The 26,012-nt window shown below is 44.8% G+C and overlaps 1 long non-coding RNA gene across 1 annotated transcript in view; it reads right to left on the bottom strand.

The window, feature by feature from the left end:
- Positions 1-26,012, bottom strand: part of LOC124545079 — a 486,583-nt gene that overhangs the window by 157,961 nt on the left and 302,610 nt on the right. The gene's annotated exons all lie outside the window — the stretch shown is intronic.

The following is a 26,012-nucleotide window of genomic DNA, read 5'->3' as shown; positions in this document are numbered from 1 at the left end:
ACCAAAATGTCCGTATCGAAAAGAAGAAGGGCGCGAAGACGCACGAGCCGAAAGAAATGTACCTTTCGAACTCCTAAACATACGTAACCGGCCACCAACAGCCAAGGACCTACGAAAGGAATTCACCGATTACTTTGTTTCATCAGATAGGAAACTACAACGGCAGTACAGACGTCTTTAAATTTAAAGTGATTTTTTAATGTCAGTGTAAACGTTACATTTGTAATAAAAACAACACTGTTTGCAAAAATCAAAGACTAATTAAAAAGCCGCGCGGGATTTGCCGAGCGGTCTGAGGCGCTCCAGTCATGGAGTGTGCGGCTGGTCCCGGCGGAGGTTCGAGTCCTCCCTCGGGAATGTGTGTGTGTGTGTGTGTGTGTGTGTGTGTGTGTGTGTGTGTGTGTGTGTGTGTGTGTGTGTGTGTTTGTCCTTAGGATAATTTAGGTTAAGTAGTGTGTAAACTTACGGACTGATGACTTTAGTAGTTAAATCCCGTAAGATTTCACACACATTTGAACTAATTAAAAGGCGAACTCATAGTGATGTAGCATGCCACATTTTCGTATCCTGTTTTCGAGTATTTCATTGTAGACCTAGAATAGATGTGAGCGACTGACTCGGAACTAGCATACAACATTGTCAGAAAATGTTTAACGGCGAAGTCATCTGATTTCATTGAATTTCCTCACATTGAGGAAGGAGACGGAGCGATCTGTTTTACTTGGTGAAAAGCTTTATGTAGTCAAACTCGCATAAATAGATCTTTACTATCGACAATCGTTTTCGACAGACTTTGCTTTCATCTTACGGTCTGTAACATAGTGCAAGTACAAGGAATATCTCTCTTTTCATTATTCATGGTGTTACATTTGAGCAAAAAATGTTCTTCGTTTGACATTGCAAGAATTGTCGAATGCGTGTGAATGTACAGTTTCCATTTCCGTTTCTTGTAATGTCAAAAAAAAAAATTATTATCTTCTTTCTCAAATTTTACGTCGTGTATCCTGATAAGAGATATAGTCCATGTACAAGCACTGTGTTACATACCAGAAGATGACAGTGAAGTCTATCGAAATCGGTTGTCGATAATAAGTATTTAAGCGAACTTTGCTATAAAAAGCTTTTCACCAGATTTTAGTTCATTTAACAGTATTTCTTCATAACTTAAATACGTGCTCCTCCACATTCATTCCTTCATCTAAACATTTCTTATTTTCTTAAAATTTTGTTTTTCGTCACGACTTTTCTTCAATAATAATGATGCAATAACGATGGCGGCTCCTCTGGTTTTTAGGCATGATACTGTGAACTTTCGCTTTCACCTCTCACGACGCGACTCTGGTGGAAACACTTCTGGAAGTTCAAATGGTTCAAATGGCTCTGAGCACTATGCGACTTAACTTCTGAGGTCATCAGTCGCCTAGAACTTAGAACTAATTAAACCTAACTAACCTAAGGACATCACACACATCCATGCTCGAGGCAGGATTCGAACCTGGGACCGTAGCGGTCACGCGGTTGCAGACTGAAGCGCCTTTAACCGCACGGCCACACCGGCCGGCCACTTCTGGAAGTACTTGCAAGAAGTTCCCGAAATTAACTTGCCGACACAACTTGCAGAAGTACACTTCCTCAAGTTTTTGCTGTCAATTAAGCAGCTCAGCAAGTGCTTGCGAAAGTTAGTTGATAGTGGCTACACGCCGTAAAAGATGCTAAGGAAACGTGGCGGTTAGCTACGTCGCAAAGCAGCGCGAGGGCTATGGAAGAGCATCCAGCCTGTGCACACTGCAACTCCGTGGCCGATGCGCATTCCCGTGATTTCCGCGTGGCTATTCGATCCATTCAAGCTAATGTGTCATTATGCACGGTAACGTCCCAGACCCTAACTTCCGCCAAGCGGTGCTTACTTGTGCTCCCGCCGGCCGGTGTGGCCGTGCGGTTCTAGGCGCTTCAGTCTGGAACCGCGTGACCGCTACGGTCGCAGGTTCGAATCCTGCCTCGGGCATGGATGTGTGTGATGTCCTGAGGTTAGTTAGGTTTAAGTAGTTCTAAGTTCTAGGGGACTGATGACCTCAGAAGTTAAGTCCCATAGTACTCAGAGCCATTTGAACCATTTGAACTTGTGCTCCCTGCCTCCCCTCCCTTCCTCTCTCCCTCCCTCGCTCCCCAATCAGTCGAGGGAACGCCACGAGAATTGAGTACACGTTTGCTGTTTTATATTTATGCATGTATCAGTTAGAAAAACGCACCGATGATGACTGATATCAGTCGAAAACGATTTGCGCCGCGCGGGGTTATCCGAGCGGTCTGAGGAGCTGCAGTCATGGACTGTGCGGCTGGTCCAGGCGGAGGTTCGAGTCCTCCCTCGGGCAGGGGTGCGTGTGTGGTTGTCCTTAGGATGATTTAGGTTAAATAGTGTGTAAGCTTAGGGACTGATGACCTTAGCAGTTAAGTCCCATAAGATTTCACACACATTTGAACATTTTGGAACAAATCGATTGGCAACAAGATAAATAAATTACGGTTCCGCGACTGGTTGCTACATTCTTTATAATTTTATATTCCACGGTCGCTGCAGAGAAAGGGAACCTTATGGAGCTCAACATTCAAAAGATTAGAGATGGTTGTATGATTGTAAAAATCAAAGCCTATAGCAATTTTTAAAGGCCCTTAAATCGGTTAAAAGTCAACGGCCGTGCTGCGGTGGACACACCGGTTCCCGTCACGTTACCGAATTTAGGCACCGTCGGGCGTGATTGGCACTTGGATGGTAACCATCCCGGCCGCCGTGCGCTGTTGACCTACCAGGGTGTACTCAGCCTCGTGATGACAACTCGAGAGCTACTTGACCGGGTTGTTGCGGCTCTAGATCAAAAAAATCACAACGGTCGAGAGAGCTGTGTACTGTCCCCATGTCCCACCATACACGCGTCCGATGACGCCCAATCCGCTGAGGATTAACAAGGCAGTCGGTCGGTATCGTTGGGCTTTCCGAGGCCTGTTCGGACGCTGTCAAGTCAGTTAAAGCCAATATCGAAATGATAACATCCTTGTCTCGTCTAGTCGGAGGATGAGCTACGTAGAATTAACGTTACATTTTCAGTTACGAAGCACTAAATTACGACACAAGGTTCAGTGGGTGCGAGCAGAGCGGACATGACCCCAGGCTCGACAGGAGTAACGGTGCTAGGCTACGCAACGCCACGCCGCGTTACGCAAGGCAGAGGGGCGTGTCCGCTGGTGGCACGCGACCGTGCAGTTCCGCCCTGGCCTCGGAAGAGCGGGCCACGTGCGCCGCGCGTGCCCTCTGCCTTGTAGGGCGCCTGCCCGCCAACAGGCTGCGCCACCAGCCGCTACGCTCTTCAGTCGCCGGGCTCGCCACCAGATGGTACCCCCTTACGTATCGCACTGGTGGCCTTGCGCTTGACTGGAAACCGAGGGGTCGCGGAATCCCGGTCGGACCTCGGATTTTTCAGTCTGCGCTTTACCTAGCCTCCACCTCTCGACAATGTGAGGAGTCGCCAAAAACGTCACGTGGTTCGGATTCCACGACAAACTGTTAAGTCCCCTTTCCCCAGTTGGTTAACTGGGGTAGGTTAGGGACAAGCAAGCCGCCGAAATGGCGTCCAATTGACTTTTGTACCAGACCAGTGAGACACACGAAATGAAAATTATTATTACGTATCGCACTTTTCACCATCTTCCGGGACGCGCGATACCTTGCCCTCATTTCCTGACCAAATTACAATCTGATCCAAATTATCTGGAGATCCATATGTAATGCGGGATTGACTACTGTGTGTTACGAGACGGGCACCCGCCAGTATAAATGGTGGCGGGGAGTATTGCATTTGTCAGCGGAGAAGCAGTAACAGCAGAAAGGGTCATTCAGGACAGCTCAGTGACTTCGAACGTGAACTGGTCATTGCATGTCATTTGAGTAACGAATACATCAGGGAAATTTCAACCCTCATAAGGCTTCCCAAGCTGACTGTTGCTGATACGATTGTCAAACGGAAACGTGAAGAAGAACCGCAGATAAACCAAGATCTTGTACAGACGGACAGAAAACGTCGAGCGTTGTGGAAGGCAGTTTGTAAAAAATCGCTTGGAATCAATGGAAGCGATCACTCGTGAGTTGCAAAGTGCTACAGCAGTCTAACTAGCACAGTGACTGTGCCGGCCGGAGTGGCCGTGCGGTTCTAGGCGCTACAGTCTGGAACCGCGAGACCGCTACGGTCGCAGGTTCGAATCCTGCCTCGGGCATGGATGTGTGTGATGTCCTTAGGTTAGTTAGGTTTAAGTAGTTCTAAGTTCTAGGGGACTGATGACCTCAGAAGTTGAGTCCCATAGTGCTCAGAGCCATTTGAACCATTTTGAACAGTGACTGTGCGTAGAGACTTAGAAAGAATGACCGAGCAGCTGGTCATAAGGCACATATCTTTGTAGTCAATGCTACGCGCCATTTCAGCTGATGTAAAGAGCTACACCACTGGACAGTTCATGACTGGAAACGAGTGAGTCTGTACCCTGTGCCAATCCGCTGGAAGTGTTTGGGTTTTGCCGAATGTTTGGGGAACATTGTCTAGAATTATGTGTAGTGCTAACAGTGCAACACGGAGAAGGTGGTGTTACGATGTGAGGGTGTATTACGTGGTTGAAGTGTGATCCCCTTATAGCGGAACGACAAGAAAACATTTTACAGCATTGTGTCTGGCAGAGGAACAGTTCCGACAGGATGACGATGGCATCAGCATGCCAATGCACCCTTCCATCATGCAGCATCCGAAGGCAATGATCTGTGGACAAATTATTCCTGAAATGGACTGCCCTGCTCAGAATCCCGAACAGACACCAATGCAGTACCTTTGGGGTGCCTTTGAACGACATCCCAGCGTCCAGCTTAACTACCTTCTCCAATTTCGGCTCTTGAGGACGAATGGGTGGTTACTGTTCCCTTAAACACTTCAGTCACTGCACTGCAAGTGTCCTCAGCAGAGTTCACGCCATTATAAAGGCGAGGGCGGGGATACCCTTACTACTGTTCAGTAACAGAAGTTTGGATTTTTTTTTTATGAGAACTTGTGTGTTCTTTTATGTTCTAAGTAATCATGCATAAAACCATGGTTAAAATCTCGAAAGTATGAGCTGAGCCTACAGGCACTAAATAATTGGAGGAACTTATTGTTCTTATTAACTCTGAAGTACCTCAACACAGTTTATTGAAAATTATTATTTCAAAAACAAAGCGTTCTTACCTACTACGTATATTTACATATTTTGAGTTTACACATTCTCTGTATAACATTATTCCCTAAGGCGAAGTGCCATGGAAGTTTGCGAAGCACAATGTAATACGTAACGGTACTAGACAGCTACTACACTTTAACTTCACTCGTGTGCTACATTTATAAAATCTCATTTTTCTTCCACCTTTGGTGGGCATATGGCTTCCAACTTGCTATACAGTAACTTCAGCTCTAACACCAACGCTATCTGCCTTTTTCATTTCAGCAGACCGCAGATTCTTTAACCAGACTTCTCAAGGAAGTAGTTTAACAGTCTCAATGTTTTCAGAAGATTTAGTATGCACTTTAATGTAATAAGCTAAATTAATAGTGATTCTTGTTTAATTTCGTAAATAACGATTTCCTTATTCATTATTTTAGAGGGCAACGATTAATTATTAACGGGCCCCTTTTCATATCTCTAGTCAATATCCCGACCCGTACTTTTGCAGTGCCATGACGATTATAATTAATATTAATTTTACTTTTCGAAGAAACATGATCTCCTGTAGCGAAACAAGTGTTTCGTACAACAATTAAGAAAATGACGAGACGCAGTAAGGGAAGACTTCTAGTCTGGCACCTTACGTGGTTGCGCTTGCGTCCCTGATCGAAGCCGGCGCTCTCTATAGGCTTATAAAATAATGAGGGAGAAAAAATACTCGCATTACCGAGGAGCTATTTGTCGTAGTGTATTATTAAATGACTGCTTCTCGGATTTGAGCTGTGACCTTATGGTCTGCCAAATTGCATCACAATTCTCATCAGTGTTGGGGGCGGTCCGCTACTATACGTTCTTGCGTACCGCGCTAACACTTGTTTACCATCTCCTACACAACAGAATCCAAACTGGCGCTGTAAAGTTTCTTAGTTACCAAATGTATTTAATTAGTGATGGTTGTCCAAGAAAGTTGGATGCGCTTGAGTCCATATACATCTACACTCGTCCCTTCCACAGGTCAAACGATTTCTACATATGTACCGCACAGCTGTAAATGTTTCTCCGTTTCGACCGAGTGCGAGACTACACCTGTAGTAAACTACTCGTCCACTGAGATCACGGATTTTGACGCAAGGAATCACAGCTTAAGGAGGCAGTTCAGCTTAAAATGGTTCAAATGGCTCTGAGCACTATGGGACTTAAAAGCTGTGGTCATCAGTCCCCTAGAACTTAGAACTACTTAAACCTAACTAACCTAAGGACATCACACACATCCATGCCCGAGGCAGGATTCGAACCTGCGACCGTAGCAGTCGGGCGGTTCCGGACTGCGCGCCTAGAACCGCGAGACCACCGCGGCCGGCAGTTCAGCTTAGTTTCGGATTAATGGGAGTAGTTGCGTTTCTCGTCAGAACTTTATGTAAACCGTGAAGGCAACCATATGAAATGTATTTATTTATCATAATGGTCCCGCCAAGTGTGATGCTAGGAGCTTGCATAAATCGAAGGATAATCCCTTTCCGCATATAGCGCAATGCGCAGGAACGGTACGAAGCTATTTCAACGAGGCGAGATAAATCAATAACCTGCCCTAAACCTTCATCTTCGACGACCATTTCTGACAGCGTTCAGATAAAATTGATGTCACTCGTTCGGTACCAAACATGTCCTGTAAACACCGCAGCTGGCGCTCTGCCTGTCGTGTTCTGCATCAGAATTAAGTCGTGAGGATCGCTGGAAGTTGATCGAATCCTACTGCGGAAGTGGGGAGGGGTGTGGTGGGGGATGTGGTGGGGGATGGCAGAGGTGTGCAGGAAAGTTAGAGGGAGGGGAAAACGGCAACTGTATGCTGCCTTGATGAAGTGGAGTAAGGCGCGGAGGGGCGCGCAAGAGAGTAGTAGTGGTGGGGAGAGCGGGCACTGTTCCACGGCCGGGAATCCCTCTATTGTGTTGCCAGTCGCAGTGGAATGAGATCTGACAAGGGGAGGGGACGGGAGGGGGAAGTACGACCACACAGCTTCAGGGCCGTTTCCGGGCTTGCACCGCAACTGATCCGGAAGTGCAGCGACGGAAAGCGTGCCGAGTATACTTCGGTGACAGGACATCCCCTTTTAAAAGGCTGTTATGTCCCAGACAGCCAATCACGCAATTGCCACTGGGAAGCATATGCTTGTTGCGCAGCTGCCGCCTGCAACATTTATGCAACTGCCACAGAAATTACACAAATAAAAGTTGTGCAGCTGTCTTTCAGCAGCACGCGCCTTACAGCTCTTATCCCGAACGAACTATCAAGCACTTCTCATGCGTCTCATGTTACACTTACAAGAGAAACTCCCTATCCCCCACACTAATCAGAAAGACACAGTGACCAGTCCAATAACAAGCACTGCAATACAGAGTAGCTGGGAAGAGAAATCGTTTCGCGGTTAATGGACTCGCTACTCAAGGCGCTCAATTTATGCAACAAAAAATTATATATATATATAATATATATATATATATATATATATATATATATAATTTTTGTTAGATAACAAACACAAAACAATAAATTAAAAAATAAAACAAAATTATGTTAAATTTTCATGGTTCCCTGTGGTTTCCTTTCCTTTATCCTTTCTCGCCCCCTCATAGCCCTAGGTTAATCTTACTGGGAGTAGGATTAAATAGGGGCCAAAGCCTAAAGTGGTGGTATGTTGGTTTGTATTTAGCGTAAAAGTCATGGTGGCAATTTTCCTTCCTTATTTTTGAGTCACCTTTATACTTCAGAAAAAGAAAACAACAACGAAAACACACACACACACACACACACACACACACACACACACACACACACACACACACACAATAGTCGTTACGGTGTTGGACTGCCGAGCGGGCGAGCCGTGTTCAAACCTCCGTCGTGCTAACTTCTTTTTGCCGCGGTTCGCTGAATACAAATTTGTGTCTGTGCCTTGGCGTAAGGTCCATCTGCAACAGCGAGGTGTAAGGCAGGGACCTATAATGACAGCTGATTCTGCACAAGTACTGTATTAGGAACCGAGAGAAAGTGGCTTTCGAATGGGAACCACAAAGATTTGATGACAAGGCGGCAAATCAACCGAATCCTCCACCAGAAAACGCGTCTGGTGTGTCATACACGGCCTTACCGACAATACGTGTCGTCTGATAGCAATCTCTTACCGACGCACACTATTTGTACGACTGGTAAGTAAGTGCGATATGCCTCCTTGCCCGATATAGGTGTTCGTATATACGTGAATGTGATCACTCCCGAGGAAATGAAAAAGAAAAAAACATAATACACTGAACATCTGAAGAAACTAGTACACCTGACTAATATAGTCTTCAGTCCCCGAGACCACGCAGAAGTGCCACAACACGACGTGGTATGTACTCGACTAACGTCTGAAGTAGTGCTGGAGGGAACTGACATCATGAATCCTGCAGGGCTGTCCATAAACCCGTAAGAGTACCAATGGGTAGAGATCTCTTCTGAAAAGCATGTTGTAAGACATCGCAGGTATGCTCAATAGTGCTCATGTCTGGGGAGTTTGGTGGCCAACTGAAGTGTTTACACTCAGAAGAGTGTTCCTAGAGCCACTCTGTAGCAATTCTGGACGCATGGGGTGTCGCATTGTCCTGCTGGAATAGCCCAAGTCCGTCCGGATGCACAATGGACATGAACGGATGCAGGTGATCAGACAGGATGCGTCACCTGTCAGAGCCGTACTTAGACGTGTCAGGGGTCCCACAGTACTCCAACTGCAAACGCCCCAGACCATCATAGAGCCTCCACCAGCTTAAACAGTTCCTTGCTGACATGCACAGTCCATGGATTCATGAGGTTGTCTCCATACCTGTACACGTCCATCCGCTCGATAGAATTTGAAACGAGACTCGTTCGACCAAGCAACATGTTTCCAGTCATCAACAGTCTATAGTCGGTGTTGACGGGCTCAGGCGAGGCGTAAAGCTTTGTGTCGTGTAATCATCAAGGGTACACGAGTGGGGCTTCCGCTCCGAAACCCATATCGATGATGTTTCGTTGAGTTGTTCACACGCTGACACTTCCTGATGGCCCAGCAGTGAAATCCGCAACAATTTGTGGAAGGTTGCACTTCTGTCACGTTGTACGATACTCTTCAGTCGTCGCTGGTCCCGCTCTTTCAGGATCTCTTTCCGGCCGCAGCGATGTCAGAGATTTGATGTTTTACCGGATTCCTGATATTCACGGTGCACTTGTGAAATGATCGTACGTAAAAATCCGTACTTCATCGCTACCTCGGAGATGCTGTGTGCTATCGCTCGTGCGCCGATTATAACACCACGTTCGAACTCACTTAAATCTTGGTAACCTGCCAATGTAGCGCAGTAACCGGTCTAACGACCGCGCCAGACACTTGTCCTATACAGGGGTTGCCGACTGCAGCGCCGTATTATTCCTGTTTACATATATCTGTATTTCAATACGCGTGCCTATACCAGCTTCTCTGGTGGTCCAGTGTAGTTTGTCACATAGGCTGCAAGTTTGTCACATAGGCTGCAACAAATGAACGCGATAGTTTCACAATCACACAGTTTCTTTGTGCTCTGTCAAAATATACGTTTTTAACGTTTTTGCAGTTGCGTTCCGTTTCGGAAATTGACTCTTGAATTCCTTTGTTGTGATATAGTTCACAAGAGTTTATTTGTTGTTTTCATTTCCGTGAGACGTCTATCTGGTATCTCGCCTGCTCTCACTAATCAAATTGCGACGGTAACGTATTATTACCAAATGACTCATATTCTACACCCAGTGTGTGGTATGACAGCTGCGAAGACTTTAGAAAGAGAACAAACATTTCAATAACCGGACGGACAGTTCATAATGTTGAGAAATAAATAAATAGCTCGACGGAGTTTTGAACACGGCTCGCCCGCTTAGCAGTCCAACACCATGTTACACTTGCTTCTCTTGGACCGTTCAGTGTTTCTTTTTTGCTGTTTTTTTTGTTTTTTTCATATCCCAGTACACCTGCTTCCTGTCTTCATGCTTGATCTGTGTTCAGTTTTGGAAGGGCTATCCACCGGACCGTCTTGCCACTATCCCGGGGGGGGGGGGGGGGGAGGTTTCTTTTGTTAGTCCACTATGCTGGATTCGTAGCTGCCCTATTGAGACTAATCCTGTTACAAGTAGAACTAAATTACAGCCAGACTGGAGAAAATGTGCAGAGAGGTAGCAGACACGCTTACGAGTGGCGAATGCTGAATTTTAGATTTTGCGAGGATTCGCTAAACCACACAGTACTCGAATGTTTCTCGTTTTCTGACTACGTTAAATCTTGCATTTTAATGATCCTGCCAAGTAATGTTCTAACTCTGACCAAACAGAAGTTCATTACAAGAACTGTCACACTGACTCTCAAAGAACGCATATTTAGTTTTACACTCAACGCTAAATGTTTCTGCCACAGTATGTGAGGGATTATATTCATTTATCTCTAAATGTATACATGTAAAAGTAAATGAACAGTCCGTCGTGTCTTTTATTTTATCTTAAAATTTTAAAGAACCGAGTAATCTCCCTTACAAACTTGCTTTATTAGCCGCAAATGGAAACGTACAAGCAATACTGAGAATAATCGACATGATTTTGAAAATGACACACTATGAGCGCCCGTTTAGCTTCTTACGAATATACTACCAGACTACCAGGCACACACAACACATACAGTACCATGCTTAATCACCGCACAGCATTATAGAATGCTTGTGGTGTTTTGTCGGCATTAGATAAAGGTTTAACGTTCCATCGACGACGAAGTCATTACGGACATAGCACGAGCACGGCCAGGACAAGGATGGAGGAAATCGGAGGTGGTGTTCTGAAAGAGACCATCCCAACAGTTGCCTTACGTTACTTTGATAAATATTAAGTAGTTCTAAATTTGTATTTGGAAGGGGTATCACCCAAACAAACAACTTTCTTTTTCTTTCTCTATTACCCAGACATGTTTCGCTGAATTTTAGCGGCCGGTCTCTGTGGCCAAGCGGTTCTAGGCGCTTCAGTCCGGAACCGCGCGACCGCTACGGTCGCAGGTTCGAATCCTGCCTCGGGCATGGATGTGTGTGATGTCCTTCGGTTAGTTAGGTTTAAGTAGTTCTAAGTTCTAGGGGACTGATGACCTCAGATGTTAAGTCCCATAGTGCTCAGAGCCACTTGAACCCTTTTTTTTTTTTTTTTTTTTTTTAGCATTCTTAGTGGGCTTTTATTTTTTTTCTTGTTACCACATTCGCGTTTTGCGTTATACTTACTTTCCTTTCATAATTTGTCTTTTTTCTAGTTTATCATTATCTTCCCAGGAAAAACCTACACTTTGTAGCATCCGCTGTCACTGTTTACAAACTACGAAAAATAAGATTTTTGTTGTTTGTTTTTCCAGAATATATTTTTGTAATCTGTTTTTTCTTAGTTTGTAAACAGCAACAGTGGAAGTTATATAGTGCAAGATTTCCACAGTGAAGATAATCGGGGCACCAGAAAAAAATGCCAAACTATGAGAGGAAAGCAAATATAACGCACAACAAAGAAACAGCAATACCACAGCATGTGGTAACAAGAAAGAAAATGACAGTCCGCTGACTATGCTGAGGCTTCAGCGAAGCATGTCTGGAAATAGAACAAAAATGTGTTTGGCCCCCCTCCAAAAATACATTTATTTGAACGCAAACATTGACAGAAAAAGCTTAAACCTCAATATGGTTACGTAGTTCAGTACTGCAATTCTTAACGAAATACCGTGGGAAAAGTCTGCTTAAGGACTTCGTATACGAGTATGATTGAAAAGTACCGGGAATTTTTAGTTTTATTAAAGAATCTTTATCCATCCATTAATGTTAATTCTGACCCCTTCAGAGTAATCCCCCCTCAAACTTAATAGATTTGTGGCAGCGATTTTCCGATCTTGGAATCACTTCTGGAACTCACTTTTTGTTATGGAGTTCATCTCTTTCAACGATTTTTTTAATCTCACAAAATGATGGCAAAACGACCATCTCTAGCGGTTCTCCTCAGCCTCGGGAACTGAAAGAAGTCGCAGGGATCCATGTTCGGTGAATACGGTGGCTGAGACATCTAGGCTTTGTTTTTTACCGAAAAATCACGAACAAGCATTGAGGTATGAACGGGAGCATAATCATGAAGCAATTTCCACGCGTGGTTTTGGAACAAACTGCTTTTTTTTTTTTTTTGCCCCCAGGACTGCTGCACGCAAACGGCGCCTATCTTACAGGTGGTATTCCCTACTGACCGTACGACCATAAGGCAGGAACTCATGATACACTAACCCATTGTAATCGAAGAAAACAGTAAGAAGAACCTTCTCATGTGATCCAACTTACCGATTTTTTTTTCTGCCTTGGCTATTCAGGCAGTTACCACAGGGACGATTGAGCTGTGGTTTCAACGTCATACCCATATGCCTACGTTTCGTCACCTTTTATAACCTCCTTTCGAAGTTCTGGATCGTCGTTGACTTCATATAGCAATTACTGAGAAATTTCCATGCGACATCGCTTTTGGTCGAAATTCAACAATTTAGGAACAAACTTTGCTGTTACACGTTTTATACCCAAAATATCCGCAATAATTGCTTGGCCTAAGCCAATGGATATGCCGATATCATCAGCAACATCTCTGATGGCGTTTCGGCTGTTTTCCAGAACCGTTTTCTGTACTTCTTCCTCATTGTTTCCTACTGGAGTGGCCGAGCGGTTCTAGGCGCTACAGTCTGGAACCGCGCGACCGCTACGGTCGCAGGTTCGAATCCTGCCTCGGGCATGGATGTGTGTGTGGTGTCCTTAGGTTAGTTAGGTTTAAGTAGTTCTAAGTGCTAGGAGACTGATGACCTCAGAAGTTAAGTCCCATAATGCTCAGAGCCATTTGAACCACATTGTTGTCAGACACTTACGTGCTACGGCGTCCAGGGCGGTCGTCGTCTTCAATGTCTTCTCGATCCTTTTGTAACATTTATACTACTTGTAAACTCTTGCCATACGAACAGCAGATTCGCTAAAAGCCACAGATACCTTTTCGAGTGCGATGTTGCACTATTCCATTTTTCACGCAAAATTTAATGCAAATTCTTTGATGGATCTTTTTCGAAACTAGAAGTTCGCCGAGCACTCGAGAACACGTATAACCTTTTCCACCGTTAACAGTAAGCTATATATTCAAAACAACTGAAAATGCAAATATACATCAGGGACATGTGTGTCAACAAGATAAAAAATCTGAGAATCGAATGTATACAACCGCGAAACCGAAAAATTCTCGTTACTTTTTGATCAGTCCTGGTACATAATTTTTAGTGCGTGTGGGTTCAAGTTGGCCTCATACGAAATACCACACTGACCTAAATTTAATGTGAATGAACATATTAGCCCCTAATATTACTCACATGACCAGTGATACAATTAAACTTAGATACACATATTACCAGCTGTCAAAGTTTTGGCTTAGGAATTTGAACATTTTATTTCGGTTGTTCCAATGTGATACATGTACCTTTGTGAACTTGTCATTTTTGAGAACGCATGCTGTTACAGCGTGGTTACCTGGAAATACCACATTAATGCAATAAATGCTCCAAATGATGTCCGTCAACCTCAATGTATTTGACAATACGTCTAACGACATTCCTCTCAACACCGAGTAGTTCGCCTTCCGTAATGTTCGCATATGCATTGACAATGCGTTGACGCATGTTCTCAGGCGCTGTCGGTTGATTACGATGGCAAATATCCTTCAACTGTCCCCACAGAAAGAAATCCGGGGACGTCAGATCCGGTGAACGTGCGGGCCATGGTATGGTGCTTCGACGACCAATCCACCTGTCATGAAATATGCTACTCAATACCATTTCAACCGCACGCGAGCTATGTGCCAGACATCCATCATGTTGGAAGTACATCGCCACTCTGTCATGCAGTGAAACATCTTGTAGTAACATCGGTAGAACATTACGTAGGAAATCAGCATACACTGCACCATTCAGATTGCCTTCGATAAAATGGGGGCCAATTATCCTTCTCCACATAACGCGCACCATACATTAACCCGCCAAGATCGCTGATGTTCCACTTGTCGCAGCCATCGTGGATTTTCCGTTGCCCAATAGTACATATCATGCCGGTTTACGTTACCGCTGTTGGTGAATGACGCTTCATCGCTAAATAGAACGCGTGCAAAAAAATATGTCATCGTCCCGTAATTTCTCTTGTGCCTAGTGGCAGAACTGTACACAACGTTCAAAGTCGTCGCCATGCAATTCCCGGTGCATAGAAATATGGTACGGGTGCAATCGATGTTGATGTAGCATTCTCAAGATCGACGATTTTGTGATTCCCGATTCTCGTGCAATTTGTCTGCTACTAATGTGCTGATTAGCCACGACAGCAGCTAAAACACATACCTGGGCATCATCATTTGTTGCAGGTCGTGGTTGACGTATAACATGTGGTTGAACACTTCCTGTTTCCTTAAATGACGTAACTATCCGGCGAACGGTCCGGACACTTGGATGATGTGCAGGATACCCAGCAGCATACATAGCACACGCCCGTTGGGCATTTTGATCACAACAGCGGGTCCATTTTAACACGGGTAATGTATCACGAAGCAAATACCGTCCGCACTTATACGTACTTATACGTACTTATACGTTTGTGGCTAATACAGCGCCATCTATCACAAAGCGAAAGAAGTGGTCCAACTAAAACATTCATATTTCTTTACGTACTACAGGAATATGTAATAAAAATCGGGGTTCCTATTTTAAAAAAAACGTAGTTGATATCCGTTTGACCCATGGCAGCGCTATCTAGCGGGCCAACCGTAGCGCCATCTGGTTTCCCCCTTCAAGCTAGACGTGTTTCGTTCTTTGTAGTTTTTTCGTTTGATGCTTATTTCGTGAGATATTTGGGCCGGTCTCTATCAATGGACCACCCTGTATAAATAGAGCAGAGACGAATGGGTAATAACTCTACCGGCGATTTGGGCCGCAAATAGGGAAATCCAGTGACGTAAGCGATTTTGATAGACGGTACACTGCTATGGACCAGCGCCAAGGAGCGCGCCCGTCCCGGAAACGAACGCTCGCTCACTCGGTGCTGTCGTGAGCATCTACGGAAAGTGTTTAAAGGACGGCGGAACCACGAGTAGGCAATAAGGTGTCCACGCCACGCCAGATAACGTGAAGGTCGCAGGCTTGCCCGATTTGTAAATAAGGGTAGGCGCTGATCTGCGGCAGATGTGACGACAGAGCACAGTTATGATGCATGCGCCAGTGTTTATCAGTTCACACTGCTGAACAAGGGACTGCGCGGCAGATGACCCCTTCCGTGTGAAAGTGAAGTGGCGTTGTTTTGATTACCAAATTCACCTGATACGACCCAATGGAACACACATGGGACGCTATAGGGCGCCAGCTTCGCTTCAACAAACGACCGGCCAGAAATTTGCGCGAATTGCCTTAACTGTACGTATGTATCTGTTACCATACACATTCGGAAACCTATCTAGGTGTTTTCAAAAGATATACGAACACGCTATTAAACAGGTGATCATAACGTTTCAGTTCATCAGTGTAGGTGTTTTGAGGCCCATCCGCCCGCTGCTGGTTAGCTCGACGGCGATCTGAACCTCATACCACTAGAATGTGAGTCCACTGCATTAGCAACACGCCACACTAGCTCAGTCCGACATTTGGGGGACAGCCAACTTACTTGACAGTGAAAAGTAGTATTTTGTGAGCAACGTGACTGCTTCGAGAGCAATTTAAATGAGAGCTACCGTGCTCGTCATTGCAGCGTTCGCCGAAGGACGAGTGGAGACTGGTGCCCGCGAGCACAGAACGTTTGTCAGGGACACAGAGACAGGAACAGGCAAGGGCTTATCGGCGGTGCAAGTCGGTGCTCTGCGCGCGATATCGACCAAACAGACCATTACGAGGCAACTCCACGCCAGCATTCTGTCTACCCTTTACTGCAATTGCACACTCAGCTAACAGGTCAAATGCGAGTTCTCTTCGCTTTTCAACGAGGGGTAAATTACTGGAGTGCGACTAGTTAGAGCACATCCACTGAAAACTGACGATGTGCCAGAGGCACTGACAGCAATGCGCTCGAGGTATGATGACGTACAAAAGTCAAGGTCAGATCTCATCGAAATGTAACTGTGATCCAATCGTCACCAGTCGAGGCCCCACGCTGTGAGGAAGACTGTCACAGATAACAGCAGCGATGATACTGCTGAGCGACGTCGGAACTCAGTTACCGCCACAATCTACTTCTGTAACCGTAGGCCAATCGAGCAGCACTGGACAAGGTTCGAATGGCCGTCCAGCGATAGTTGAGTCGTGGTTTCTTTCTGTCACTTCGGGTGAATGTTGAAAGGGTTCCTCAAGACGCTCGCGAACAAGCCCGCATTTTTTCACGACAGTGTTTCAGCTGTGTCTGTAATGAATTCTGTATCAACTAGCTGGGTAGCTCTAATATATCTAGACAGTAACGAACCGTTGATTCCAGTCTGTCTTCTTTCTTGGCATATATACAGGGTGAATCACCTAAATTTGCACCGCAAATATTACGAAAATGGAAAGTGCTATAGACGTGCAGTTTTCACAAAATTCGTTTTCACAAGGCTCGTATTGTTAGCCAATAAACAGATTGTAATACTACTTAGAAAGCATATTTTTTGTGCAAACACACACTTTTTAAATTGAACAATGCCTACTGACAATAACAAACCAAAAGAAGTAGATACGTCCATTTCGGCAGTACAGTAACTATTGAGGGCTGAAGTAGAGCGGCCGGCCGAAGTGGCCGCGCGGTTCTGGCGCTGCAGTCTGGAACTGCGAGACCGCTACGGTCGCAGGTTCGAATCCTGCCTCGGGCATGGATGTGTGTGATGTCCTTAGGTTAGTTAGGTTTAACTAGTTCTAAGTTCTAGGGGACTAATGACCTCAGCAGTTGAGTCCCATAGTGCTCAGAGCCATTTGAACCATTTTTGAAGTAGAGCGCATATAGAATGTAGACTGACAACAGCAAGAAAATCTTTTCTGAAGAAGAAAAATTCGTTAACAAAACATATAGATTTAAGTGTCTGGTAATTTTTTCTGAAGGTATTTAGTGGAGTGTGATCTTGTATGGGAGTAAAATGTGGACTATTAATTGTTCAGACAAAAAGAGAATGGAAGCTACTGAAATGTGGTGCTCTAGAAGAATGCTGAATATTATGGGAGTACATGACGTAACCATTGTGGAGGCACTAAATACAACTAAGAAGAAAAGAAATTTGTCTGACAACTTGAATAAAAGAAGAAATCAGTTGATGCTACACTTTCTGACACGTTAAGGGATCATTAATTCATTACTGGAGGGAAGTAGGTTGTAGTAGCTATTCGGAGCTGAAGAGGCTTGCACAGGATGGAGTATCGTGGACTTTTCCATCAAACTAGTCTTAGGACTGAAGACCATAACAACAACAGCGGCAGCAACTACTAGCCGCAGTCACAAGAGTTTCTCGGACAATACGCCTTTGCAGATCGCATATACGAAGAAGAAAAATCTCAATTTTCAATTATCTATCGTTCCAGTCAATCTTATGTCAATTGTGCGTCATTAATGTTAGGCGAGGTTTTCTAGAAAATGGGGGCAGGGGGTGTACTGCGCTAAACTATCTTTAATTCCTCCATCATTATTTTTAGGCAGTACAAAAGCCGAATCGGTCAGTCGTGTCTGAAGCCTTCGAGTTGTCGGCTTTATACCGCCGATGTCTACCAGTAATGGTTCCGCAAATCCGGGCAACTACTTGTAATTCGGCGTCTGACGGCTGCCCCCTCTCGTATCGACCTGCTGACAAAGCCAGCAACTGCAAAGGTACGTAATTGTGGAGAAACGACGGCACTTCCCTCTGTCTGCAAGGAGAGACCTTATCTCAGACGTGAGCACGGCACGCAACCCAAGTGATTTAGAGCCACAATAAACTTCAAGGTGCCCATAAAGTTGGTCCACAGGTCAACTTTTGACGCCAATCTACAGCAACGCTGACTTTCACTTCACCCGTCGACACACGCGACTCGTCTTCGACAAATTGCATTAGAGCTAAATACACACAAGGTCAGTAGTTCGGGATCTGCGGAGACATGAAATGAACTGCTTCAAATATTTATTCTTTGGCTGTGCGACGCGAACTGATGTGAGGAAATAACTAAAACACACAGTTCCTACGTTCACTATAGCTTATTCTGAACTGTTTAAAAGAATAGCTTGATTTCTGATCCGAAGTAATCAGCAACTATCACTTATATAATGGTAACAAGTAATCTTTGAAACCTCAGTACATTTCTAACTTCTGGCTTTCAGTATACGGGAACCAATTAAAACACGTCGACTCACAATCACAGTCACAGTCACACCTGGAAGTTTCCACATGAACAAATCATTGAAGTAGGTGACATAAATCTCACGCGATGAAAAAAATCCTAAAACCGACATTTGGGTTTGTAGTCTGATACTTATCCAATTATAACACACTAAAACTAAGCACGCAGGGCAACAAATTAGTCGCCCTAGGAGACCTCTCGTCAATACCGAGCAACACCGTTTCTAGTGTTGATTCTTGCCGACATTTTGCGTGGAAGAGAGTGGGCAAGTATGTCCAGCTGAAGCCACTCATTGATGATTAGTTTCCGTAGAGTTAGCAAATTGCAGATATGATAACTGCTACGTTTCACCCCTTGACCCAGATATCCCAGACATTTTCTATGGGATTGAGATCGGGTGATTTAATGGGCAGTCGATGTGCGATAGGGTGGCTGAATATTCGTCAAACCAGGAACTTACGCGTGCAGCCCTCCGAACAGGGCTGTTGTCATCTTGGAAGACAGGAAAACTCACAGCATAGTCTATTATTTATTTATTGTTCCGTGGGACCAAATTAAGGAGAAGTCTCCATGGTCATGGAACGAGTCAATACATGAAATTACAACACGATAGTAAAAACAGATAAAATGAAATATAAGAAACATATTCAGGCGACAAGTCGTAAGTTTAAATAAAGAAGATCACCAATGTAACACTGGAATTTGCTTAATTTTTCAGCTCTAGAGCTCCTCGACAGAATAGGAGGAGTGAGCCATGAGGAAACTCTTCAGTTTAGACTTAAAAGTGTTTGGGATACTGCTAAGATTTTTGAGTTCTTGTGGTAGCTTATTGAAAATGGATGCAGCAGAATACTGCACTCCTTTCTGCACAAGAGTCAAGGAAGTGCATTCCACATGCACATTTGATTTCTACCTAGTATTAAGTGAGTGAAAGCTGCTAACTTGGGAATAAGCTAATATTGCTAACAACAAACGACATTAAAGAAAACATATACTGTGAGGGCAATGTCAAAATTCCCAGACTATTGAATAGGGGTCGACAAGAGGTTCTCGAACTTACGCCACATATAGCTCGAACAGCCCGTTTTTGAGCCAAAAATACCCTCTTCGAATCAGAAGAATTACCCCCAAAAATAATACCATACGACATAAGCGTATGAAAATATGCGAAATAGACTACTTTTCGTGTTGAAATGTCACTTATTTCAGATGCTGTTCTAATGGTGAATAAAGCAGCATTTAGTTTCTGAACAAGATCCTGAAATGGGCTTTCCACAACAGCTTACTATCTATCCGAACGCCTAGGAACTTGAACTGTTCCGTCTCGCTTATAATATGCTCATTCTGTCTGATCAAAATATCGGTTCTTGTTGAATTGTGAGTTAGAAACTGTAAAAACTGAGTCTTACTGTGATTTAGCATTTCACGTAACAGTCTCGGAACACTTTTTTCTAAGAGCGCTTTATGATTCCCTGCTGGGACTAGGTTTCATCACGAGGATGCAGAAGAATAGGTCACCGAGAGTGGTGAAATAAACATCCTGTTTCATGTTTACGGTAATGGGAATGAGTGGGCCCAAGCCATCGTACGAAATGCGCCCCCAACACATCACAAGCCCACTCAACTACACCTTCACACACTGAGGTTTTAAACACTCCATGGGGTCGTCCAAGTCCAGCGTCATTTGAAAAGAAGCAATGTCGCGAATTTTCGGCCCACACTAAGCGACTCCAGTCAGCTACTGTTTAGCTTGTATGTTGTTCGGCCACTGAAGGCATGAAGCTTCATGTGGCACAACGGGCAATGCCATTCTGCGACGTAATCGACTTCAAATTTCAGCTGCACACGGCTTCGTTCGCAAAGGTTGCTCGGAAAATGATTGAGATAAATCCACAATCCCTGACAGCAGCAATTCCTGTGGCGTTTGAAACCGATTGTCAATGACAAAGGGTGGCACTCGTCTCAAGTCGGTGTCGTTATTATTTTTTTTACGCCGCGTTACATGACTGCGAGTGCTTGACCGTTCTCTGTAGAAACACTGGACCGTCCGCGTTGATACAACAAGTAAGACAACTTCATCCACAGAGTAGTCATGAACACTTCCAAAAACGACTCGGAAGCTCCTTTCTGACATTCCGTCACATCTGCACGTTGAGTCGTCTTACTGCTGTGATTTCGTTCAACCGACTGGCACACGCACGCGCACACACTACGTCGGGGCAGATATTTGCTGTGAAAAGTGGAGAGTCACGTGAGCGCCTGGTACCAGTTCTGTATTTACAGAGCTCCGTAGAAACCAGTCTTCTCCTTTGAGGCGGTCACTAATATTCTGTCCGGTTGCGCTCTACAAAAACCTCGGTTCATAAATAAATGACGTAGTAAATAGTACAGGATTAGTGGTAGCACTGGTACGGATACAAATATAAATGAATTTGTACGGGGTAAATTGGGAACCAACGAATTCTCTTTGTGTTTTTATATGCGTGGTTGGTTGTTTTTCTCATATTAGAACCACACACCATTTAGTCTTAGTCCTTACAGAACACAAATTTTATAAGTAATAACAACTTAGTTTATCGCGTCACTTCCACGTTTTTATCCAACCAAAGCGATTACTTCTGACGCAAATACAGTTTACACGCACGAACATAAAAAAATCTATGTAATTACTGTTGTTTCTTTGTTCTCAATCGAACTTTATTCATCATGCTCGAAGGCAAGAGTTTCAAATAGTATTGAAGCGATGTTTGATATATTCTTGCTTTGCGGTTTTTTTTTTTTTCGTATTTCTGATCCGAAGTAAGCAGCAACTACCATATAATGCTGGAAAGTACTCTTTGAAACGTCAATACATTTCTGACTTCTGGCTTTCGGTACACGGGAACCAACAATAACATGTCGACTCACAACCACAGCGTTTTCTAGCGCTGAATGGTAAATCTGTATTGTTTCTTTTTTGTTACTCAATATGCCTCTATATCAAATTACAAATCAACAATTTTCGAATAAAATCTAAATTAAACATTGACAATTTGAGTTTTCCCATAAACACTGTTTATTTTCAAGTAACGGACAGACGGATAACTATGTAGAACAACAATGTTCCGTAGGTTACACGGCCCTTTATATATCCTCACTCAGTTTCTTGACGGTTTTTAGGGGAATCTAGTAGGACACTGATCGCATACCTAAGAAAGCGATCGACATAACGCCAGAAAGGTATGCAACACTTAAAGGCAACGCGGGTACGACCGTAACTGGTGAAACCAACTAGGAAAGCTACCGTTCCCTGCGTTAGTTTTAAAACTGCATTTGTAACACTTTTAAATGTGTGTGTTTCAACTGAAAGTAAGCATGGTTTATGATACAACCACACACGTCACTTTTTAGCTAAACTCATCTGATTACATTAGAAATGGAAGCTGATGGCTTTGCAGCTTATCTCTCTAAACCGAACTGATGCAACCGTCCACTGGTGAAGAGAATGGAATCCAAGGCAGGCCAAACAACCTCCAACACGAGCACCCATCGCCATTATCGATCTAGCTCTCTGGTTATAGCTGCTTCACGCCGGTGTGACAAACGCAGTCAGTGTTGAGCGAGAACGAGGCGACTTTGCGTTTTGCGCAGTCAAGCCCGCGTGATCCGGCGATTATCTTTGGCCACGGTAGCGGCCACACATCACAGCACACACAAAAGGTGGGCCGGCGATCGAACCTGCTGTGGTGTGAGTATATCGAGAGTGGGAGGAGCAGGGGGTGGTGGTCGGGAGCGTAGGGTGGGGGTCGGGAGCGTGGTGTGGGATGGGTCATCGCTCCCAGGCGGACACGCGTTTATCGGCGCCGCGTGAGGACGCCCGAAACACGACAAAGCCGCGCATTGCGACGAACTGCAGGCGGAAGCGTGTGGGCCATGGCTGCGGAAGCGTGAGCACACTGCACGCATGCCTAGTCTGCGGTTTCGTGACACAGCTGCCGGCACGCCTGTGACTAAATTCAGTACGGACGTAGAATGCAGCACTGGCCACTGAAACTTTATGATCAATTACCAATCGCGCGTCGAACTGTGGCGGTCCATCTATACATCCATCAATCTCTCACCCTACTCATGTTTTGTTCACGTCCTGTACACAATCTTACGGAAAAATATCCCTCTCTTACGTATTTGCCCACGGATAGGCGAAGACGCTTCGATGACAGGTACCACGAACATCTCAGGATTAGCGGCCCCCGAAGTGGTAACTACGTCACGTGCCGACAGCCTACCCAAGTCTATCGCCCGGGAACTACAATGAAGTGCCAAAGAAATTGGTATAGGCATGCGTATTTAAATACAGAGATATGTAAACAACAGAATACGGCGCTGCGGTCGGCAACGCCTATCTAAGACAAGTCTCTGCCGCAGTTGTTAGACAGGTTACTGCTGCTACAATGGCAGGTTATCAAGATTTAAGTGAGTTTGGTGTTATAGTCGGCGCACGAACGATGGGACACAGCATCTCCGAGGTAGCGATGAAGTACGGATTTTTATGTACGACCATTTCACGAGTGTACCGTGAATATCAGGAACCCGGTAAAACATCAAATATCCGACATCGCTGCGGCCAGCAAAAGATCCTGCAAGAACGGGACCAACGACAACAGAAAAGAATCGTTCGACGTGACAGATGTGCAACCCTTCCGCAAATTGCTGCAGATTTCAATGCTGGGCCATCAGTAAGTGTCAGCGTGCGAACCATTCAACGAAATATCGTCGATATGGGTTTCGGAGCTCAAGCCCACTCGTGTACCTTTCATGACTGCACGGCACAAAAGCTTTACGCCTCGCCTGGGACCGTCAACATCAACATTGGGCTGTTGATGACGGGAAACATATTGGCCGGTCAGACGAGTCTCGTTTCAAATTGTATCAAGAGGATGGACGAGTACGGGTATCGAGACAACCTAATGAATCCAGAGACCCTGCATGTCACCAGGGGACTGTTCACGCTGGTGAAGACTCTGTAATGGTGTGGGGCACGTGCAGTTGGATTAATTCGGGACACCAGATACGTCTAGATAAGACTAACAGGTTACCCGTACGTAAACATACTGTCTGATCACTACATCCATTTAAAAAATGGCTCTGAGCACTATGGGACGTAACTTCTGAGGTCATCAGTCCCCTAGAACTTAGAACTACTTAAACCTAACTAACTTAAGGACATCACACACATCCATGCTCGAGGCAGGATTCGAACCGGCGACCGTAGCGGTCACGCGGTTCCAGACTGAAGCGCCTAGAACCGCACGGCCACACCGGCCGGCACTGCATCCATTGATGTGCATTGTGCATCCCGACGGACTTGGACAATTCCAGCAGGACAACGCGACACCCCACATGTCGAGAATTGCTACAGAGTGGCTCCAGGAACCCACTTCTGAGTTTAAACACTTTTGCTGGTCACCGAACTCCCCTGACATGAACGTTACCGAGCATATCTGAGATGCCTTGCAAAGTGCTTTGCAGAAGAGATCTCCACCCCTTCGTACTCTTACGGATTTACGGACAGCCCTGTAGGATTCATGGTGTCAGTTCCCTCCAGCATTACTTCAGACATTAGTCGAGTCCATGCCACGTCGTGTTGCGGCACTTCTGCGTGTCCGCGGGGGCCCTATGCGATATTAGGCAAGTGTACCAGTTTCTTTGGCTCTTCAGTGTATGAAGAAAAGCAGACGATAATCATTTTCTCTTCGGGCAGACACCTCTAGCAGAACATCGCCAGCTAAGCCAAGCCACTGACACGCCGAATTCACTGTTGGTAGCTTTCATTACCCTGCTTCGCTCTGCTGGACTCGGCGAATTCGTCATTCTGCCGTGCTGTTAACGTCACGAGACTTGACTGTCAGTAGTGGTCGACTACACGTAATAGATCAAGAAATATTTCCTCTGGACATCTGTGCTGATGCGGTATATGTTGTGGGGTCATTTAGAATTTCTTCACATCATTATCAAGTGCTACTCACTGTTTCCTGTGGCAGATACTGAACTTCCGAAAACTCGAAGTGTGAGTTCCTTCTACCCTTCTACTTAGTTTATTTTCTTGTGGAGTTCAGTTTCTCTCAGATACATGCATCTGGGGACTGAAGTTGTACAGATATTTGATGGTCAGTAAATACTACCACTGTAGAAGTGTTTATTTATTACTGTAGGTTACACAAAATCGAACAAGCTGTTGTATGATCTTAAGAAACTCAAAAGAACTGGAACACTAACGTAATGACGACGTGATGGTATCCAGGTACTTTATCGTTGCAACGCGACAGATCACTCAGCAAAGCATTTGAATCATATGAGACGCCTTATTACATTTTCCTGCATAATGCGAACAATCACAGCTGAAACTTTTACTTTACCTATCGGTGACGAGTTTCTGTATTCTAATAGCTCAGAAATATTCGGGATACTGGACACACGAGAATCAACTTAATTCATAAAGTGCAGGTCCAATTTTAATCTGTTGCAAAGGTACGATACATTTCAGAATGGATGAAGGCACGACACGAATTGTTTCGAGAGCGCAACATTTAACATTTGGCGCAAGAACATTGTCATCGGATTCTCTGCTCGAAAATCGACTACAGGTTTTCGAAAAGTTGGCGAAAGGCAGACGTGTGAGGGTACGCAATTTCGCATATATGTTTGTCTAACCAAGTTTCAACAAAGCCTTCATTCGCAGGGCTTTCTGCACTTCGTATTCTGTCACCCGTACGTAACCGCTGCAAGATACGAGGAGCAGAGCAAAATTGTCTTAAATGCCCGACTTTTTCCTCTGTCACTTCCCCTTCCTATCTCTCACTCCCCTCTTCATCCCTCACATCCTTCTTCCCCTCTTCTTCACCGTCCCCTCGTCTATAATGGCCACGATGTCACCGGGCGTCAAGCCTTAATACTTCTTCGTCCTTCCTTCCGCCGTTCTCTCCTTCTCCCCCCCCCCTCTCTCTCTCTCTCTCTCCATTCTTTTCAAAATTAAAAGCCTCGTACTTCTATCAGGTCTCCAATGAGACATAACAGTTCACAGCTGGCAGAAGCTCGATCCACTGTAGTTCCACAGACGAGAGTATCGGGAGGAACCAAATATCGCATGTAATAGCTTCATAGATACGACGAAATTTTCAGAAGGCATTTGGCGTAACAATATGTAGAGAATCGGTTATTTCTTCCTGTTCTTCGAAAGACGGCTTGGAGAACTTTCAAAGTCAATATACAGAATTGACATCGCGAAAAGAAAAAAGAAATTAAGAAACAGATTTATGCTTGGAAGATCAGTAAGAATTTGAAATCGTAATCATCTGCTTTGTGATTTAAAAACGACAC

The sequence above is a fragment of the Schistocerca americana genome, chromosome 8 (genome assembly GCF_021461395.2).
Source record: "Schistocerca americana isolate TAMUIC-IGC-003095 chromosome 8, iqSchAmer2.1, whole genome shotgun sequence".
NCBI classification, from domain to species: domain Eukaryota; kingdom Metazoa; phylum Arthropoda; class Insecta; order Orthoptera; family Acrididae; genus Schistocerca; species Schistocerca americana.
The sequence above is the reverse complement of the archived record's forward strand: the minus strand, read 5'-3'. Positions and strand labels throughout refer to the sequence as shown.